The sequence below is a fragment of the Serinus canaria genome, chromosome 4 (assembly GCF_022539315.1).
Source record: "Serinus canaria isolate serCan28SL12 chromosome 4, serCan2020, whole genome shotgun sequence".
NCBI lineage: Eukaryota > Metazoa > Chordata > Aves > Passeriformes > Fringillidae > Serinus > Serinus canaria.
In genome coordinates, this window is record NC_066317.1 from 30,007,381 (window position 1) to 30,029,637 (window position 22,257).

Here is a 22,257-nt window from a genome sequence, read left to right on the forward strand (position 1 = left end):
TGGCCTGAGATGAAGCAGCAAAACTTCTACACGTGCAAGCAGAATAGTAAATTGGAAATATATTCACTATTTTTTGTTGGCAGGCTAAAGTCCATCCAATTCCTGAGAAGCAAGCACGCACGATGGTTGGTTGGGAAAGTGAAAGCCATAACTAAAAGCCCTGTCCTCCTCCTCCTTTCCCTGAGCTTTTATTGCAGGGCATAATGGCATATTGTAGGAAATGTCCCTTTGGTCAGTTTGGGTCCACTGTCCCAACTGTGTTCCTTTCCAGCCTCATGTCACACCTTTGGCTTACTTGCTGAGGTGGGCAAAGTAGTGAAAAGAAAACCATGGTGCTGTGAAAGTCAAAACACTGGTGTGTTTATGCCACTGGTCTAATCACAAGTCCAAAATACACCATGATATGGGCTGTACTCAGGATCAACTCCATCCCAGCCAGACCTAGCACACCAGGGAAGGCAGCATTTATTCAGAGGAATAGGTGGCTTTCCCTCTTCCTGCAGTAAAGTTATTAGTAAAAAAAAATAGCAGGGTATATAGCTTATAAATATAATGTCTGCCTAAAAACTCTGCTGCTTTTTTGCTTAGTATATGTTAGACTAAAAGAAGGGAACTGTACAAACTTATATGTACTTATTAAAAAAATAATAAATGGATGGATTGTCTTGAGCTCTGTGACTGTGCCACCATTAAGGAACTTACACCATTTTCAGCCTTGCTGTTTTTCACTTTTTACATCAAAATCAATATTAGCTGTCAATGTTTAATTAGTGTATTTTTTAGACATACATTTCACATTCTGAATTGCCTTCAGGTAATTTTTTTTGTGATTATATCTGATATTACACTGATTTGTACAGAATTTCTCAGAAATAACAAATGAAGGTTAAAAAGAAAAAAATAAGCGAATAATAAATGTTTTCCTAAACTAACTCACTGAGCAATTTTGGCTTTCTGTTAGCACTAGCACCAAAGGAGGAGAAGGGAGAAAATAATAGATAAAATGCTGTGCTTCTGTGCATAAAGTTTTGTTCTTATTTGAAGATCCACTTTATGGTAGAATGAATTTAGCTTGGTTTGCAGGAGCAGGAAAGGTCAAGGATGTATATAGCTTTTACTTAGAATGCTTTCTGAGCTAACTGCACTTTTAAGGCCTGGCAGGAGGTGGCCATGCATGACTTCTGTTGATGCACAGTTACTTCTCATGCTTGTGGATATTTTGTGCTCTTAAAAATGAGGGCAAGTCAGATGTTTTTAGAAAGACCTGGAAAAAAGTTGTGATCTTGGTGATGTAAAGGCCATAACTCAGAGAATAGACTCAGATTGTTCTTAGTCCCTCTCAGTTCCCACTTTCCCACATCACTAAACCATTGTGTGGTTTCAGCAGTGAGTTTTGCCTGATTTTGTAGAATCTGGTGTAGAAATCAAGTAGAGGCTACATCTAGTGCACTATTGTTGACTTCAGTATTCATTTCTCGCCTGGTTTTTCTTATTTGCTGAGTTTATGTCAGCTGCAGTGTTGTGTCTGTGTGAAAAGGAGGTAATTTAAGACAATCCTGCCTCTAGCCAGACTGCCGCATGGAAACCTAAAACAACTAAAATGTCTTATTTTGCTAATTTGCTGGGTTCCAACAAAACCAGTGCAGTGTTTGTCCAACATCAAGTTGCTAACTTTGTAATAGTAGTGCGATTCCTTGAGATTGTGGTGAAAACTAATATGAAAGCTATGCAAATGGTGGAACATAAAGGACACATTTCAGGTGGCTATGCATAACTGAGCCTTTGGTATGTGGGCAGAGAGTTGATTTGCATATTTGAATATATTTTGCACCTTATTTGATCACTAACTAATCAGTGCATACAGATGGCAATCAGATTTCTGATCTGAATACACAAATAGTACCTTGTGAATTCAATCAAGGGCTGTGAAGCTGCAGATGGGGAGCCCTACTCAGTTGGAGTGAAAAGTTATTAATATATCCCCTATGATTATGAAAGTGGAGGAAACAGGGTTTTTCATTAGTACTTTGAAAGGACTTGCTAATTTATTCATATCTGGAAGATAGTTGAGAAAGTAAAAATTGGCTGTGGACTGACTCCAACTCCACTTCCCAATTTTTATTTTTAAACTTTATCTGCAAGAGTGCTGTAAGTCTTATCACTTACTGAGGAACAAGTGAATGGTATGAGTACTTTCAATACTTTCAGAGTACTTTCAAAGCTTTTTCCCTTTTCTGTCTTTCACTTTCCTTGGGGAAAAGAAGAATTTCTGTGGATGCTATGTGAAGGTGCCCGCATGGGCTTGCATATTCCAGACAAGATCCCTGAGATTATAATACTGGAAATGATTCTTGCTTCCTAATTGCTGTAAGTTTTGCTAGCAGTTAAAGAATCTGTATGATGAGTCTGAAATCTGAAGATTCCATTTGATGTTTGCCTGTCTTTCTCCTAGTTTTTATTCTGTGTTGATAGTTGGACTGGTAAATTGCAAATGCAAGACGTCCCTGCCCACAGCAAAGAGATTACAGTTAGAAATTAGAAAGTTTAAAATCTTTCAACTTAAGAAATTTTGTGATCTATTAGAACATCAAGTAACTTTTATGTGATCTTAGGATTTCTAAATTGTCTTGCAAAACATTTTATTTTTGTTTTGTATTTCAGCAGCTTCTGAGAGATACATTACCCAGGTTTACTTATCAGTCATGCAAGTAGCATTCTTTAAAAAGCTGGTAAATGGGGATTTTAAATACATTGTGACTTGTAGAGCTACTTTTTTCCCCCAATCTTATTGTTCAGTGGTCCATAGCCCTTTCAGCCTTGGAAGTTTTTTTTCCATGAATGTTGTCAGCTATAAAACTCAAGCTATTGACCTATCAGCAGGCTTGTCCCTGAAAATAATTCAACTTCAGAACCCCACTCTTTCAAGGAACTTGACTTCTGACTGGTTTGACCTTCCATTGACTCCCCAGCCTGCTTTTCACTGAACTGAAATTTCTGTAATGGCAACATTATTAAGAATTCAATTTCCTTTCCCTCTGAAATATTAGCTACATTGACAAAAGCCTTTGAACAAGCATTTTCATAAGTGCAAAGAGCTGCTGTTAGAGGGAAAACACTGGTGCTAATTCTTGCAATGGGGCACTCATTAGATGTGATGCAGTGATAAAATACCACAGTCTCTGCATTAAGGGAACCTACTGACTGTCTCTTATGACTAGAAAGGTTTTAATCCAGCATTGTAATCCTGGCCAGCATTTTAATATTTGTGTGTTTTATTGGAAGATGCAATTGATATGCAAGCTATGTTTTTATCTTTTATGTTGCAAACCAAGCTGCTGCTGATTTTTAACTGGAATTATTGTGTAGCTGTTTCATTACTGGTTTACTCAGCAGCAGCTTACAACAAGATTATTTTAAATGTAAAAATTATAAGATAAATGGGTTTTATGTTTTGTTATTTAATTTACGTTTCTATTAGATGGAATAATCAAGTAGACTAAGGCAGCTTCTTAAAATAATGAGATTTTATTTTATCAGAGTAGACATTTGTTTTAAGTGAATCATTAATCTTGTAGTTAAAGCACTGATTAAGAATATTCTCTGATTTGCATTCCTTTGTCTAAATTTGATTTAGGACAGAGGCTATTAAAAAAGAGGTTGACAAACTTATTTATTATAAAAATAATATCTCTGGTATCTTGTATATCCTTTGCTATTCATCATCTGTGTTCTGTTTTACTTATTGGACCTACCTTTCAAGCTCTGAGACAAACTGGTTTAATATTTTCCTTTTCAATAACTCAAGAACTATGGGACTAGTCAAATTGATTTGAAGTATTCACTCTGCATCTTCAGAGGTGTCAGTGAGTGCTCAGAGCTCTGGCTTCTGGGGCTCTCCACAGGCTTTTCCTGCCCCTGTTAGCTTTGCTGTGATGATCACATTCTACCCAGCCTAGGGAAGGGCAGACACACTCTGCAGAGCCTGTGCAGGGTTGGGGTTTGGGTGAGAGGAGGCAGCTGCTGTGTGTGAACTTGCTGCTGCCTGGCAGCACAGCACAGCACTGCAAGGAGCTGCTTTTCCACAGCTGGGGAGCAGAAGGCTTGACATTCAGAGGTGTGAAACCTAAAAGATGTGGAATCACTGTAAAAAATGAACTCTAGAAATAGAAATAGTTGCAGACAACTGTTAGATGATATATATAAAAAAAGACTCAGATATTAGCACAGATTTTTATGCTCTGCTGTTTGAAATCCTTTTTGTCATTCAAGTTTAAGCATGTAGGGAGTTATTAAAGAAGTGCAGTGAGTCACAACTGCAGCAAAACAAGCTTGATGTGAATGTCCTGTAATGGGCTGTGACTGGTCACTGTTTCTACTCTGTCCACCTCTCATCTCTTTATTGCAGGTAGAGTACTCTTTGCATTTTCAGGATCAAGGCTTCTGTTTCTATGCAAGAGTGTATGACTTCCCATGTTTGTCCTTTTTTTTCTCACTTGTTTGCTTACGCTGCATTTTGCTCTTTCCTTGAAGGAAATAAAAAATGTAACACTATTCTATTCTCTTAATTCAGAGGACAAGAACCCACCAGAAGTTTGCAATTTATCTCCCTTCCCCTCTTGCACAGACACATTTTAGAACTGAACCTTTTGCTTTCATAAGGTTTAGAAAAAATTGACTTCTCTTACCCAAAATAAAGGCTCTAAATATAAAAAAATGGTTCTCTTGTGAAATCTCACAAAGATGCTGCAGGGAAAGTAAGATTTTAATATGACTATAAACATATCTAATTCCTCCATTGCTGAGCAGCCCATAATTATGAAATACTTAATTTATCTCTTAAGCAGTTATCAGCTAAAATAGAAAAAAAAAAAAATCTTTGTGGTAGCATCTCAGGTGCTAATTGTATGTCAGAAGCATATCTCTTAAACAGAATTCTTGTTTAAATGTTATAAGTGCGACATTTTGAAATCTAAATGTAAACTAGCAGTTAATACCTGTAAATTATTATTTTTTTGTTTGTTTGTTATTACTCTGTTCCTTTTGTGACTTTGAAACTTTGCCTCAGGGTCAGGTTAGAAAAGAGCTGTACATAGCCAGTCAAAGTTTCCTGGAATTCAGTGTTTACAGGCAGAGTTACAAAAAACACTTTATAAAAGATTCTGATAAAAAGAATGTACCACTCATGCTCCAGACCAAAGCAGGATATGTATGTGATGTTTGTCTGAAAGAGAAAACATGTCCATGTGCAAAGCTGTGAACATTAGTGCAATATAACTCAAGAATTTCAGGTGATGGTGCTCCATCTTCTCTCCTTCATGAACACAGAGACTACTTAACAATGACTGCAGATATTCCATGCAGGAATTTAGAGCTGTAGGTTGGGTTTTCTTTCTTTGGGTATGACTGGCACTCGTTATCTCAATTGTCTCTTTTGTCAATTTGCATTGATAGACCTTTCATTGACACAAGTTCCACAGGTCTATTTTAGTTCTGTAGGTGTGTGCTAGGCTAGGGTGTACTTTGTTATACACCCAGGAAATGAGATCCCAAAAGCAGAAAAATATGTGTTTTAAGGTCAAGTGGTCAAGGAGTATTTCTAAGCTAATTTAATACTTCTTTTTAAGACTAGGCTATTTTGTGATAAAGGTAATACTGTTAAAATTGGACACTATTTTTTATTTAATGAACTTTCAGAGCTATAGGAAACCCGTAGGAGAACTAGGGCTCACCTTCCCTCGGGATGCCCTTCCTAGGGATTCTTCCCTGGTGATGGCTGTGTCTGGGCTCCTTGTTTGAAACCATACACTGAACTGGGACATTTGTGTACCTTGGCTGTAGCTGAGGCTTTGGCTTGTCTACAAACTGCTGGTTATGATTGGACTTGTTGTGTGAAGTGATGTTTTTTGCTAATTTTTGTGTTGTCCTGCTTTTGCTGGTTCACCCAGTGTTACAGTCAAAGCTCGGAATTGGATACCTTTTGTTTGGTCAGTGAGATTTTTTTTTTAACTCTTCCCTGTTGGTTTCATGTCAGGCAATGATCTTTTCTGGTGCTTGAGCATCTTGTGTGGAAAGGCCTGATCTGGCACCATTAACTGGAGATGGAAGCTGTGTGTTTCATCTGTGAACCTAAGAAGAGCCTGGGAAGCACAAAAGTGAAAAGGAACAGGTTGGTCATTCTCTGCACCAAGTTGCAGAGGGCTGTGTGGTGCTAGGCTGTGTCATGGCACACAGTGGCAATTCCTCAGAATTCATACTTGTGGCAATGTGCCATTTCTCCACTGCTGCTGTGACAGCTCCTGCCCCCAGAGTGTTTGCTCTCCAGCCAGAAACTTGTCCTCTTGGCTTAGTCTTAGATTTCAGTTTGTAGCCTGCTCATCTTCAAAGATGGCAGTAAATTCTCTTGATGCAGTGCAGAGATGGTGTTCCAGAGGCCCAAATTCCATCTAATCCCTCCTTAGCCTTAAGCCACCTAAACTTTTCTTACTCTGGCTCAGAGCTTCATGCCAATGCAACAAGCAGCCTTCAGAAATGATTGGTTTGTTATGCTGTGCTGAAAGAATCTATCTGCTTTGAAAGGAAAAAAAAAGAGAAAAAAAATAAAAGTTGGTATCCGCCATTTTTAAATTGCAGGAAACATGGTTTAAAAATATGAGGACTTGGACTTCTTTATATGTACTATTTTTCTGTGGTCGCTTCTATACACTCACTGGGAATTATTTCTGCCTATGGCTGTTTTGTAATATAGAAACAAATCTTTCTGTAATAGTATCTTTATATTTTCCTGTAAAATAGTTATGAGCAGTATTTTTGTGCTTTCCTACATTATGATGCATTGTGGATTTCTTCTAAGAGTGAGCTTTAGCAAAATACAGTTGTGTTTCAGATTTCAGGCAAGGTAAAAAAAGTTGGGAGCAGTGGTGGAAGCTTTTGAAATGTTGCAGTGAGCTTCTCAAATCTGGAAATGTTTTTGGAGGAAAAAAAGCAGGCAACTGATACTGGGAGGTGTGAGTCTTCATTGGGGAGGGAAAAAAGAAGCCTGGGGCAGCAGCAGAGGGAGACAAGAGATCTGAGATCTGAGGCTGAAGTGGAGATCTGAGGTTCCAGCACATTTGGTGCCACTAAGCATGACTGTCTCAGCAGCTGTGAGTTACAGTCTGCTTTTGGGAGGAAGGGGTGGGGGATTATTGGTTTAGAATGAGATTCTGGCAATGGTTCTCTGCAGAACAATATGTAAGGAAGGGATCAACAGTGGGATGAAAGACCAGCCAGCTGGATCCTGGTTTTTGATCCATAAAGTGGCGTTCCTAGGCTAAACCTGAAGAATGTAGGGTGCCAAATGTCTTCCTGAGGATGCAGGTATAAGAACAAGAAATGCCCCATGAGCTGCCTGTAAAGCTTCTAATGTCTAGGTTTGAACTGTATGGGAAAGAGAAGGTGTCCTGCAGGACCTGTGGAGATAGCATTGTTCTGATGAATAAACACTGCAATGATGGTCTCAGTTGGAGTCTCAGATGCATCTACAGTTCTACCAAAACTGTATTTTCTGATTGCCTGACTTCTTTCTCTAGGTAAATGTAAAAAATCTCCTTTGTCTGAGAAAAAAATCAGAAAGTTATACTAAAATGTGGGAGATATTTCCATTTCTTGGGAATTAAGATAAAGAATGGTTCATTATCATGCTGGACAATGTCTTACACAGACTAATGTGACCATACTGCTTATTCTAAAAATCATCCACAGTTCCTGATTTCGATTAGTATACTTGCTGGTGGATGTGATGGCAGGGAGCATTTGCATTTGTTTGGAGTTTTGGAGTTCAAACATCTTAACTGCAATCTGCCAATTGGAGAGGCTTAACATATCACTTAAATATCACGTCTGTTTTAATTTCAGATTGTCTCCAATTTACTCCGAAGTTGTGAGATTATGGGACTATTTAGGATCTCTGTATTATCTCTTAATACTTTAAACTCTCTTACCCAGCTGTTTATGCAGAAATGCTTGTGCCTTTCAGGGGGATTTTTTTTGCTTTTGCTTAGCTTTGCTGTGTGGAACCCAGCCTCTGAGATTTTTGGATAGCTGTGAAAAGCATCTTTGTTTCAATGGTAAATTGTTGTTTTGTTCTGACCTGTCTGGGGATTAGTATATTTTCATTCTTCTCTTGGTGTGTTGAAATGAAAAAATATAGGTTTTCATGGAAAAAAAAATGTAATTAAGAGGTAGCAATTAATTTTCATTATTTATTCCTTCAAGTGAAAAATGTCTACAAGATATTTTGTCATTAGGATCTTTGCATAGATCAAGAAAACACAGACACCCATGAATAATACTTGGTCTAACTGTGCATTTATTCATCATGTGAACCACACAAGGCCTGTCTTTTTTTTTTTTTCCCTGGAAAAAGAGTTTTTTATCCTTAGGCCACTGTTTTCTCCTTTTTCATGGTCATCCAATATATATAGACAGTTTATTGACCATAATTCTTTACTCCCTGGGAAAATTTTCTATGTGTGCAGTAGGCACAAAATTCCTCAGTAAATGAACTAGATGTGCTATTTCTATTTTCTCCCATAAATCCAGACCTGCTGCTACAATCCTCAAATGAAATTTCCATTATCAGATCTGCACAGAAAAAAACCCCAACCTTTGTCTGCCAATTGCTATTATGAACAGGCATGCTGAGAAGCCAGAAGGCTACAGTAGGAAAGTGCTGGTTTTCTATTCAGCGGCTGGTCTTCTGCATTGGGAGTCCTGGATAATCATTCTAGTGTATGATTTTCTCTTTTTGATGGAAGTTCAGAATTCTGCTTTATTATCCAGCAAAGTATTTAAGTGTGAAATAATTCTGTGTTGAAATAGAACAGTTCAAAGGTATATGATAGGACAGCTACAGCAGTGTAGCTAAGAAATAAAATGTGGATTGAATTGAGGGGGAGGATTTGTGCCCTTTAGTTCATATTATAGCATGACAAGTGTCAGATCTAATGCATCAATCTCCTTGTTTTCATGGTTTACAATTTACAGGGTCTCAAGAACATTGGTTAGCTCTTATCCCTTTTTTGAACAGGATGAGTTTCAGTGTCCTGAATACTGGCATGTTGTTCTCTGTTGGCCCTAAGGCATGTGGCTCTGGTTAAGTCTGTGTATCAATGCTGGCTTATGGAGCTGGTGTGGAAGTCAGTGGAGGTTTGAAAACTGAAAGGTGGTGGGGATTTTGTTGTTGTTGCTGTTGTCTTGGTTTTTTTTATCTCACTGCAGATAAGCCTGTTTGACTTCTGAAATCAGGGAAATAAACATTCAGAAAACACTAATTGTTCTATTATTCTTTGAAAATACATTAATGCATCATAAATATGAAAAATATTTTTTTAATTTAAGTAGCCATAGGAAAAATTACATATTGTCTTAAGGGTGAAAGTTAAAGGTGTTGCACTTATTCAGTAGTTGTAGTATGAGTGGCTCAGGGTTGCACAGCAGTTATATTCCTCAACTGCCAGGAACAGGTTCACAGATGCTCACTTGTTTTATGAACGTAAGTATTTGATTTTTCAGGCAGTCTCTTGGGAGATTAGACTTGGCCGCAGCAGTAGCCTTAGAAAGTTTTCTTGATCTCCTTGCATCTGGTACGTGTTAATGTGGATCAAAATAAAGACTTGTTTACATAGTACATGTGTATTTGTATCTTACCTAAAAATGAAAGCAGAGGTTACAGCAGCCCAAATATCCCTGGATTTTTCAAGCACGTGCTGGCCTGATCACTCTCTGTAATGCATTTTCTTTACTCATTCATCTTTTTTACCTGTCAGGGAAATCTGGTAGACATAGTTGTACCCGTTTCAAGAGCAAAGATCATATAAAGGTCATGTAAAGTGTCAGCACAAAGCTTAGAGCAAGTTTGTAAAACCACTGAAAAATATCGCCTTTGCATTTTAGAATTCTGAGAATGTGACTGTAAGTCTTCTGGCATGTCTCTCAGGTCTGTTCTTAGTGATATGCTGTCTTCTTTGCAGCATGTCTGACATGCAGACACGTCTCCCTTGTTCACCTTAGCTGCCACTCTGGTCAGTCCTAGGAGTACTTTTGTGCTCTCAGTGATTTCCCAATGCCCTGACTCCCCAGACAAAGGCCACAGCAAATGGTGACTTCTGTGTGTGACCTGTGTCTGTAGCCCTTTTAGTAACTGTAGGGCTATACAAATTGAATGAAACTCCCTTGTGAGACCCCACCTGCATTACTGTGCCAGTGGGTAAAGACTTGAAGGTCTGAATCAATACCACTGAAATGGGTAAAATTTCCATCCAGTTCTTAGATTAGTCTTAATGGAAATGGAGAACTCAAGTATTGGTGATCTTGACATTTCAGCTGCCGTGTGGAAACATACCGTCATTACCATAATTTTGCACAGGCTTGCAAAAGCAAATCCTCAGATGTGTTTGGGAATGCCTTATATAAGTAACTGAGAATATGGTTACTTATCCTGTAAGCAACAGATACATTCTGTTCAGCTCAGAGTTTGCATGTGGACCACAGAGTGAATTCCATATGGCTGCCCAGGTCACGTGAATTTTGCCCTCTAAAATGTTGTTCAATATTTTTCTCAAATACTTAATTGGAAGGAATTTTTTACATTTCTTTCTTTATGTGATAGAATAATATTTTGACTCAAAATATACTTATATTTGGACTTTTGTTCTAAAATTAAAAAAAAAGAGTTGAGTAATTTGCAAAGCTTAAAACAACTGCAGTTTTTATAATTTGTATGGCATTGTACTTCACAGGCAGTGGCGCAACACATAGAATACATAAATGATTTTCAAAGCATCACATAAGAACTTTGTATTAAGGTAAAATAGTTTTCCAAGTCAATAGTTAAAGGCCATTTTCATTTAGTCATATTTTACCTTTTCTTTTGTGTTTCCAGAGAATGAGTCCATTGTATTCTCAATCCTTGCAGAAAATAATAAGAGGGGCCTTAGATATTATTTTTTTATTTTATATACCTATTTCATTCTTTAAGCTCCACTTACCTTTTCTGTGCATCAGAGTGGTTTGGGATTTTTTTTTTTTTGTTGGTTTTTTTTTGGTTTTTTTTTTGGTTTGTTTTAGTGTTGGTTTTTTTTTTTTTTTTATTTTTTTAACTCGAAAATGCACAGAACTTATGTGGAAATAGAGCAGCCTGTAAAAATTTATCTGGAAATGCTATTCCAACTCAGGAATCATATGGTAACCTATCCAAGCTTAATTTCTCATATAAATGACCTGTAAGTATCTGAAAGTCAAAAGAAGGTAGCCTGTCTAGGTAGTTACCTAGACAGTTATTTTTATAAATGAGACTGAAATGCACAGAGAGACTGACAAGGAGTCACTTCTGTCTGGCTGCTCTCTTTTTGTTTGCTGCATGAAGATCTCAAAATATCTTAGGTCCATTATGGAATAGAGTAGGAAATGCTTACATTTTAAAAAGGCATGATGGGTCATGAAAGCCAGTTCTCTTCAAGCTCTACGAAATGTAACCACCCTTCAGGGTTTTTGTTTTGTTTGTTTGTTTGGTTTTTGGTGTGTACAGAACCCAGTTGACTTGTAACCAAGAGTGGGTAAGTGTTCTGTAAATATGTGTCCCAGTAGTGTGATTTAGCAGATCAGTAGGAATCTGACTCCTTACTTCATCCACCTTCTACAGGGTAGATTCCACCTCTGTGTGGAGTCTGGAGCTTCTGTCAAGGTAAGAGCTTCAAAATGCAAACAGTCCATTTTAGGAACATGCAAAGAGGCCTCAGTTAATTTGGTTGAGGGTCTGTTTTTGTAATTATCAAGAAAGATTTCCTTTGATCATGATATTGTAATGGAGAATGTATGATTTGCTTGTAAAGTTGTCTTTTGTTTAATGTTTTCTGGGCCCATTTTTTAATTTTCTTCTTTGTTATTATGGGGTGTGTTCCTTTAACGTAATTCAAGTAAATGCCTTTTGTTTGGTATTTAAATACAGAACTTTAAAAAGCTCTATAGGTTGCTACTGCTATTTTAATCAAACTAAAATTGGTAAGTAAAACAGTTGATAGAAAAGTGTCATACTGATGATGAGATCTGTAGGGGTATTTTGTGTGTTTCTGTTATGGGATATACTGGTTATATTGTTATTTCAGCAAAAGTAATTTTTATTTTCCATTAACTCACAGCTTTGAGTTTATGGGCTTTTCCTAGAGGAAGGCTCCTGTGGATAATCCTGCATTCCTATCTGAAGTGTGATATTGAGCTCCTGCATCAGGTATTTTGCAAAAAGACCCAGCATGTGAGACCTTCCATGCTACCACTGAGGGCCTTTTTTTAAGAAAAAAAGTTTAACTAATCTTTTGGAGAATCCTTCAGTGATGCATGGATTTGGTGGGGAAGGAGTGCCAAGCTGACCTGTGATTTTTTCAGTCTGTTGGATAGTCTTGTACTTCCCATCAGGCATTTAGTGTATTATTAGTGTATATGGTTAGATTACAAAATGAAGTTTTTATAATAGCTATCAACCTTTATTTTCTACTTAAAAAGGGGAAATTTCATTTCTTTGAACAGTAGAATGTGGAATATAAAATTTGAGCACCTTTTTTAATTTTTCATAGTGACTCAATAAAAATGAATGGATATGGAAAGGCAGGAGTTCAAGAAATTCACCCTTTGGCAGTCTCTTTTCTAGTTTCTCTTGTTCTTCCTCATGGTGGAGTCTAAAAAACATGAAGTGTTCTGAGATGTGTTTTGTGTCTGTGATTCCTAGTAATATTCATACCTGGTTTATATTCCTACTGATAATTTATTCCTGTTCACCTGTAGGTCATTTTGTACACTGTCACATGTAGTGGAAGATGCATACAAGTGATCCACTGAATATTGATATACCAGAATTGTGGGGTAATTCAGTTTGGAAGGGATCTCAGGAGCTTTCTAGTCCAACCCCCTGTTCAAGGCAGGGTCGGTCCTCAGGTCAGCCTGGGCTGACCAGGGCTAGATCCAGCTGGATCCTGAAAACCTCCAAAACAGCCTCTTTGGGCAGCCTGTTACAGAGAAAGAACATCAGGCTGATCAGGCATGATTTATCCTTAGTAAATCCATGCTGGCTCTTCTCAATCACCAAGCTTGGCACGTACTAAGCAATGTGAAGGCTAAATAACTTCTCAAGTGCATGAAATGTGACAGATTTGTTCAGCCATTATCCTAGCGAGTAATTTCAGAGAAACCTTGGTGTACATTGGAAACACAAATGGAAACATTTTAAAGGTCTGGTGGGCATTATTGACCTTGTATCCTTTATCTCAGATTCATAGTTTCTCCATGTCTTTGCATTTAATTTCTGCTTCTGCTGTGTAAAGTCCTGGGCACAAGGGAAATTGGGAAAATTTTTATAGATTTTTTTTTACTTCAGAATGTGAATACTGATTTTTTTTTTTTTTTTTGTAGTTAGTTCTAACATTTCTGACAGTGTTTTGTCATTCTGAAATGTCTCTGAGCCACTGAAATCTTTTACTTGGTACTGCAGTAAAAATAATGGATATTTTAAGAAATTTATGGTTATGCAACTGATAAGCCTATCTAAAAGCGTGAACCTTCTTTGCTGTTAAGCAAGAAGCAGTTGACTATAAATGTAGCAATACTTCAGTGAGTAATCTCAGTTTAATCAGCTTTCAGTAAGTTTTTATTAGAGGAAATATCAGAGTTGCTTAACATTACAAAACCTTCACTATCCAATTTTTAATGTCACATTCTCTCCTATTCCTTATGTTTTTATGCTATAGACCAACATGACATGACTGGACCAAACTGCAACAGAATGACATATTCTGTTCTCTAGTCAGATTGTCAAGGCCTCATGTCTCAACTGGGACAGGAACCAACCCCAGAGTTGAATATAGATGTATTTTACAGCCTGACTGTCTGTGATATATGGCCCATAGCTAGAACTATTTTTTTTAATATGTGTAAGGAAAGAATTAATGAAAATCAATTTATTTTAAACCCTATTTGGCAATGGATTCTGTTAGCTATGGACAGAAATGAGAAAGAGGGTAAAGGAATGATCTGTAGTAAATGTTGAGGCAATCTTGAATAGAAAAAATATTAGGCACAAGGTCTTTAATAAATGTATTTATTTTCCATTTGATTTAAACATTCCATAAATGTTAAATTAATCTAAATAAAATCTGAAAAAGGTGGGGCATAGAAGGTTTAAATATAGTAGATCCATTGTAGCTAACAAATCAATTCTACATAAGCAGATTTTCTTTAAGTGTTTCTTTTTCAGTCTAGCTGAAAATTGTATTTGTTGGATGCATTAAAGAACAGCTAACCAAAAATATGAATATTTCTAATCTAGTGTGTATAGTAGTGATAACTGTGATAAAAAAGTGGCTTCTGTAGTCAACCATCATTCATTAACATGGAATTAATGAGCTAAGTTTTATTACACTAATAAAAATGCTTCCAGTTTATAGAAAGATTTTATATTTCATAGAAAATAGAGTGTATAAACCATATGTTGTAAATGCTTAATGAGAAGTGTTTATATCTTGATTTTATATTTTGATTGAGAATGATTTCTCCCATCCCATTTTGGACAGAGGAGTTTGCCAATTGTGCAGCTAAATGAAATAATTGAAAAACACTGGAGTTACAGGCTGGTGGCAGTGCTATTACTGTGCCTAATATATATCACTAGACACTGAAATGCTGCCTGTGGGGGATATTCCTAAGAACACATCTACACAACTGTAACTCCACTTCCCTTTTTATGTGTCTAGCCAACTTTAACATATTTGGTAGGCTTTTAATTTAACAGGTACTAGAGTGCAATGAATTCTGTAGCTGATACACAAAGAACCACAAAAAGATACTAGTGAACAGAGACAAAGCCAGATAAATTGCAAAGACAACAGGGGTTTTCAGTTACCAAATGTTTGGGCTTGTAGTAAGAGGTTCATCATGCAAGGCTTGTTTTTATTAATTGTTTTCATTAATTTTTTTATTAATTCCTACTTTTTTAAATAATTCTCCTCAAGAGTGAAAGAATGAGAATGAGGCGTTTGTATCATGCTTGAAATTACTTTTTAGTGTAAAAAAAATTGGGGTAGAAGTTGAAAAATTGCGAGCCTCTATTTTTTCTGTACAAAAGAATATATTTGAACAAGGAAAAGGATGATTATGGTTTGTATAATCTTCTGTCACATGGATGTTACAATGCAAAATAGTATTTGAAGTTATTTTACTTCTTTAGGACTAAACTTAAGACTTTGGAGAGGTATGTCTAATGATTCATCATTAATAATAAACATTTGAGGAGCCTTAAAGGTTGATTTTAACTTGAGAAGAAAAAAGACTGTTAAAAAATAAGCTGTAAAATGTTATTCAAGTCATATAAAATTGTTCTCAGGTTCAGATAATTATTTTATTCTGGTCTTTTTAATAATGGAGTTTTGTATTACATTACTCTTTCCATTCCAAAGGTACCTGAAATGAACCAGTTAGAATACTCCTAGTTGTCATCTTAGTACCTATTTTCCTCCAGCCCCATGCTGTTTCTTGCCAACCTGTGGCTCAGTTCCAAGGTTACAATTACACTGTTAGAGAAATAGAAGAAAGTGTCCTGTCAGTCAGCTATTAGGAAGAGAGATCAGAAATCCAAAAAAAGGTACATATTTGTACTTATATATTGGATTATGGAGCAGAAATCATCTGTAGCATTCAAGACTACAAATACATACACTGACTTTTGTTCTTTCTCATGAAAGAAGCAACTATGTTCTCTTAAAGTAAAACAAACCCCCCCAAATGCTTAACTGATGTTACCACTGGCACTTTTTTAGGTCTATTCCCTCTGCTATGCTGCCACTGTCTTTTCTCAAGATACTGTTTTTTGTATTGTGAATCTTTTTCCAGGGAAACAGGGAGAAGGAACTTGAAAAAAAATAGCAAGGCTAGTCTCTGAATTGGTTTTGCCAGTGCTCTTCAGAAGGTTTGTTGAGATGGACCCAGAGCACCTTTTGCCTTGCCAACCAAAAGTAAGTGCATTCAAGTTCTTTTATTTGCAGAGGAAGAGCTCAAAGGCTGTTCCATCAGTCTAGATCTCTAGTGCTGTGGCCAGGTGTGCAGAATCAGTACTTCTGTGAGGATAACCTTCTCTTCCTATAAAAAACAGCTGCACAGAGCCCATGGCAAAGTTTTTTTTTTCAAAGGCAGAAAACTGGCAAACTTGAGCAGAGGAAGTCATGGGAATAGGGATGAGTTTAAAAAGGAAGGCTCCTGTCAGGATGAATGGAAAAATTGGTCACCTTAAAAATAGATGATTTTGAAACACAGGAGACTGCTTATATATCTTAAAATGAAAAAATTTAATCCAGATGTGGTTTAAATGACCAAAATCCAAACCCTTTATGCAAAAGCAGACCCTTTACTAAAAACCAGAATTAAACTCCTGCAAGTAAGAACTTATAAGAAAAATTACAGTAAGGTAAAAGGCATGATTGTAATGAATTTTTTTTTATTAGTAAGAAAGTTCAGCTAGATTATGAATACAGGTTGTTTACCTGTTTGCTTGGTTTTGCTGAGGAATTAAAACAATATTAAGTTGAACCTATCATTCAGTTTGAATTATCAGTTTTTTAAAAAACACCTTTCTGTACTTTGTTCATTGAGCCAGTGAGGGCTGTTCTTTTAATGAGAATTTTTTGTTGTTTGCCTGCAACAACTCCCCCTTTCCATGTTATTTACTGTGAGAATGTGACCTTATTCTGGGTCATGATTCAGTTTAATCTTTGGTATGATTTTTATTATAGAAGAAAACACAATATGTAATAGATCACAACATGAACAAAGTTATTTTCATGAAGATTATTTGCTGGAATTTTTCAGTAGCACGCTAGTAAAAAACATTTATGGTTGCCATTAACCCTGAGTACAGGGTTATTTTAGCCTTCCCGAATTTCTGGAATGACTTTTAATGAAAATAAAGCCTTCTGCCAGGGGAAACTAGAAATTTCTGTCCATAAAATATGTTTAAAGGGCCGATAAAGTCTCAAACTAAGAGTAAACATGAATTATGTGTATAGTTATGTTACTGTAATTTATTGAGAGGGGGTCGATGGACAAAACATTTCTCATCTGTTTTTTCCGTGGATTCTAAATTGGGCCTTGCAGTATTCTGCATGAATATCTCAGACAAAAGCTTGCTCAGGCAGACAGGTGTAGGAGAATTATTAGTCTTATCAGATAGCCATATATTTTAAGAAATTTACCTTCTAAGTCCGGAATCGAGGCCTATCTGTGCAGATGTACTGTAAGTATTCTGCTCCACCAGAGGAAGCATTTCCTTAAGCATTTAAAAATGTCAGAAGTATTTTTAATAATTAACAGAAGGTCTGTGATAAAATGAGAAATATGAACTACCTAGGCTTTTTCATGTATTGACAGCCCAGATGCTACAGGAAATAAGAGACATCTTACTGCCTTCATTGGTCTGCTCTGATCCATCAAAATCTCTGTAGAGAAAATTTATGTTGATTATGAGTCTAATTACAATTCCTTTTTTGAAATCTAATTGCTTGTAAAAGGTACAAGAATTAACAAGTAGGAGGTTGCTACCTGCTGTACATGTTGGGTAAAATTCCAGCTGGCAGGGCACTGCTTTCCTCATCTCATTTATCCTCTGTGCTTTTAGCCTTGATGTGAATATAATAGTAGCTTCTTTTATTTTCAGCCTGATTTGGGTTCCACATTCTCTGGGAATTATTCCTGGTCTACAGAGATGTAAGGAAAGAAAAATAGAACTGTAATCCTCTTTTGAAAGAATCAGGGCCTTTTGGATATTTATATATATCTATATAATTGGCAGCTGATTCAGATTCATTGGAGGGCTCTTTTTCTTTCTGCACTTAGGATGTGGCCTAATACGAATCTTTATTCCTAAAAAAAATCTGCAGGACTGAGAACAATGAGGCTAAAAAGGGGAGAGTGGTTGCAAGGTTATACCTCCCTCAGGTATGGAACTGTGAATGGACTTAGTATTTTCACATGGAAGTGTCTTTTATAAAAAAGAAACAGAAAAATACTGTGAATTCTGCCAGAACTGAGATTAGTGCCAAAGGTTATAGAACCACTTTCTGATGATAAGACCATTCTCTTTCAGAAGTATCTGTGACTGCACGGCTTATTGGAAAACAAGCAGCAGAATTTTGGACAGAAGTAGTGGCATAAGTACTGTTTGTGGAACCTTAACCTGGGCCCAGCAGGCATTTCCCAGAGGAAGGAGCTGTCAGGGGAAATTTCCTTTGGCAATCCCCTTTGGCAGGCTCTTTCTGGCTCTGTGCATGCTGTAGCTCTGGGTTCTCTTTGGCAATCTCTCTAACTAGATGGTCAGATGAGTCTTTACTGTGGACCACCAGCCATGACTCACAGAGAAAGGTTTCAGGGGAAATGTCTTATGTCAGCCTTCTTCTTTGGCAGGCCTTTTAGCCCTACTTATACTGCAGCTCTAGGGTGTGTTGTTTTCTCAAACTTAATTCTATATCTTCATCTGAGCCTTAACCCAAGAGCTATAAAAATAATTTTCTGCAGCCCCTCTCTTGCTTTGACAGCCCCTTTTCACAATTACGGCAGATTTAGGCTTCCTTTGTTTACAAACTATAAGAAAAATTACAGGTCTTAATGGCAGTTTATGAGAGTGTTTGGCAACTTTCACTCTTTTAGGAAAATGTATCAGTCCTTCATTGTTGTGCTGAATGTGCTGTAAATTCACATGCTGCATGCTGAATAGGCAGGCTGTTAGTGCTACTCTTCTTGGATGCTTACATAATTTAGTTTGTACTAAAATTCATTCTGAGGGGAGATAGTTACTTTTATGGTATGGAATGAATGGAAAAAATCTGTCTTAACTCCTTCAGATGAACATATGTGGTATCTAAAAGTCTGTTTAAAGACTAAGTAAAGAAGTTGTCTTCTAGCATCTGACTTTTATGTTCTCTCAGTCCCCTAAAGTAATTGAAATACCTAATTTTGTAGATGTTGCATTCATGATTCATACAGAATCAGAGTACATAACAAGGATATAAGCACTTCTATATTTTACATCAAGGAGGAAGTGGTCTCTGGTGATTTGAGTGAATATCACTGTCACACTTATTTTAAGAGCAAGTCCAACTACATTTTAAACTTGAAATTTAATATTATATCATAACTTTCACTAGAGTACCTGTCAGAAAAAAATAAATTTTCTTCTCTGTGTAGAGGGAAAGGAATCACCTTTGCTCATTAGGCATATGCAGACTGTAATTTCATATGGTATATCTGTTTTACTGGCAGATTTTGTAACATAACTGGAGTGATAAAGCTCACAACATAATTAAAGTGGCAAGAGTTTAACAATCCCCCTGTTTTAGTGCTTAAAACAGAAACTGATGATGTTTCAGAAATTCATGAGGTTTTCAAGTGCCGGGGATAAAAAAAGTAGTATGATAAAGCCACTTCATCTTGAAATATTCAAGAGAGGTGGAATACTAACCCATGTGAGGGTGACTCCATTTTGGTAGGAAAAAGCTTAAAAATATATATGATCAAGGTCTAAAAAGTAATAGCTTAGGAGGAAAGTGATGACAGGCAGAAATGTTACTCACAAAATTCCGTGGTACTGGAGTTAAGAGGTGATCCCTGAAACCACTAGGAAGTCTGTACTTTTGTATCCAATCACTTTTTTGGTTTTGGCCAGGAGAAAATAATTTTCAACTCAAATATATTCATAGTGCCTATGCAGAGAAGGAAGCAGACTCTAATTATCTTTTAAAAGTTCCATAAAACATAAAAGCAAGGGTAACCAAAAATATTAGAAAGCAAGTAGGCTTTGCAAGAACTTTTATTTCTACTTATAAGAATTTTATTTCTACCTATAAGAAACACTTAAGAAATTGGCAGAGGATTTTAAAGATGAGATTTCTTCCATCACAAATGTGACCTCTGCTTGACCCCAGTTCCCCATTTTTATTTTCCTGATTTCTTTTTTTCTTTTACATTCATTCTAGTTTCAGAACACTGACTTTTAACTGACCAGGTGAAGTGTTGCCCGTTCTTGGGAGGAGTTTTACTTCAAGGTTTAAAAATATTTAGATTTGTCAACTCCTTTAAGCCCCCTTTTCAAAAAAAGTTCTTGACAATAACCTTCTGGATGTGGGAATTCACTCATAGTCTGAATTTTTCGTGTCTGTTTCTCACTGTATTGTTTACTGTTGTGTTTCTGTTGTGAAAGACTGTATTGTTCACTGTGAGTGACTAAGGTATAAAATGATGGAGAATGGTTTTGTGGTTTTTTTTTTTAATCTCACTAATGTTTCCAGTAAATGAATGGACATTTATACATTATATTAAAGTAAATTTCCTGCAATTTTATTTAAATAGACTTCTGGAATTTGAGAAAAATCAAGGAAAACATTTAAGTACAAATTATGTTCTTTATTTATTTAATATAGAGGTAGATTTACCTGTTTAATTTTGTGTGGTTTGTTTCCTACCCTTTGATATTATTGTTTTCTTAGCTTATGCTTCAATGATATTCTAGGAAATAGCCTGTTTTTAGACTTGCAAGTTTACCTTCCCAGTAACCTGTTAATTGCTGAGTGATGACTCTTTGTGGGGAACACATTTTCATTTTTCATATTTTAGCCATCTTAAATTAGCTATTTGTTTCAGAAAAGGTCATACTCGTTATATGATTGTGAATTACTAGAAATAATTAAGCACTGGATTATGTACTGGTAAACAGGATGTAATGTAAATTTCGTTTCTCAAACTGTGGTACATTTTAAAGTTTTTCTTTTCATTGTTTATGTAGTAATTGATTTCTGATTTTCTGTTTATTTTCCCCTAGGTTGTTCCTGATGATGTGAGTTTCAGATTTGGTTTACACAGAATGTCCATCTTTGATGAAAACACATAATTTACTTCTAGTAGTTATTTCTAGAAAATGTAAATGATGGATTCACATACCTGGCTGAGCCATAAAATTAGAATTTTAATTTAAAATTATTTGTGCTTTAGCTAGTTCTCCCTGAAATGTTAGGAACCAGGACTTAGTCCCAGCAGACATTTGTATATTTGATCTCAAATAGTTTCAAAGCAATCTTTTCTTGTAGTAAAGTTAGAGCACATGATTTAATGTATTATTGCTGTATGCCATGGAAAATTTAATCTCTGTTAGTATACACAGAAATAGCATATTTTCTTAGATCCAGAGCCTCAAAAGCCCTTGGGTCTGAGCTATGGAATGGAGTGCCCAAATGGAATTACTTCCGGACATGGTGCTGCCTAACTTGCCTTCAGTTAAAGTTTTCTGGGCATCCAGGCACCTACAGAGAGTTTGCCTCCCTTTTATCACAGTTTGATGACCTGGCACATGTTTTGTGCTCGAGTCTGCTCCAGATCCTCACAAAAGGGTCCTTCAAGAGTTAACTGAGAGAGGCTATATTCAGTCAACCTCTTCGATGTGCGACAAACATGAGCTTGAATTCCTTTAGCTCAACTTTGTAACTCCATTTTGCGAAGGTATGGTAGTCTGAGATCTGCTGTCTTTCAGAGTGGGAGGGATTTTACCCTACTTTTTCCATATAGGTGAATGTTAGAGCTGGAGGCTTTTGCTAATTTGTTTGGAGGCACTTGCCATTCTTTTATTGAAATTGTTCCATTATGCCATGAACAACCAAATTATTGTTGGAGCAAAAAAAAACAAGCAAAGCTGTCTGAAGGGATTTGGAAATTCTGAAGAGGCCTGCTCTTCAACTCATACTTCAAGACAAAGTCAATTTAGAATAGACAGATATTTTATTGAAAGCACAAATCCAATCTTCAGAACAGGTGTCCTTTCAATTCTCTTCCCCTGTCCATGTTCCCTCTCCATAAGGTTGAGACATTTTAGGCTGCTGCATTGTCTAAAGTTCTTCCTTCCCTGTCAAAATCTCTTATGAAAATACAGTAGACAGTTGTTACTCTAGATCAGTTATGTTCAACTTTTTGAACCTCTTTAGAAAATTCACATTAATAGTGCTACACAGCATAAGAACTTGCTTGTCTATATGTAATGTGGATTTTTTTAGAGATAGCTAGGACATACCTTGTATTAGTTATAAAACAGACATAATATTACCTGTAGAAGAAGCAGAATTGTTGGATCTTCATGGTTCCCCTCTGAGAATACCAATTCCCTTTAGATAGAAAACTGAATTTAGTTTTTGTTTGCTGTTTCAA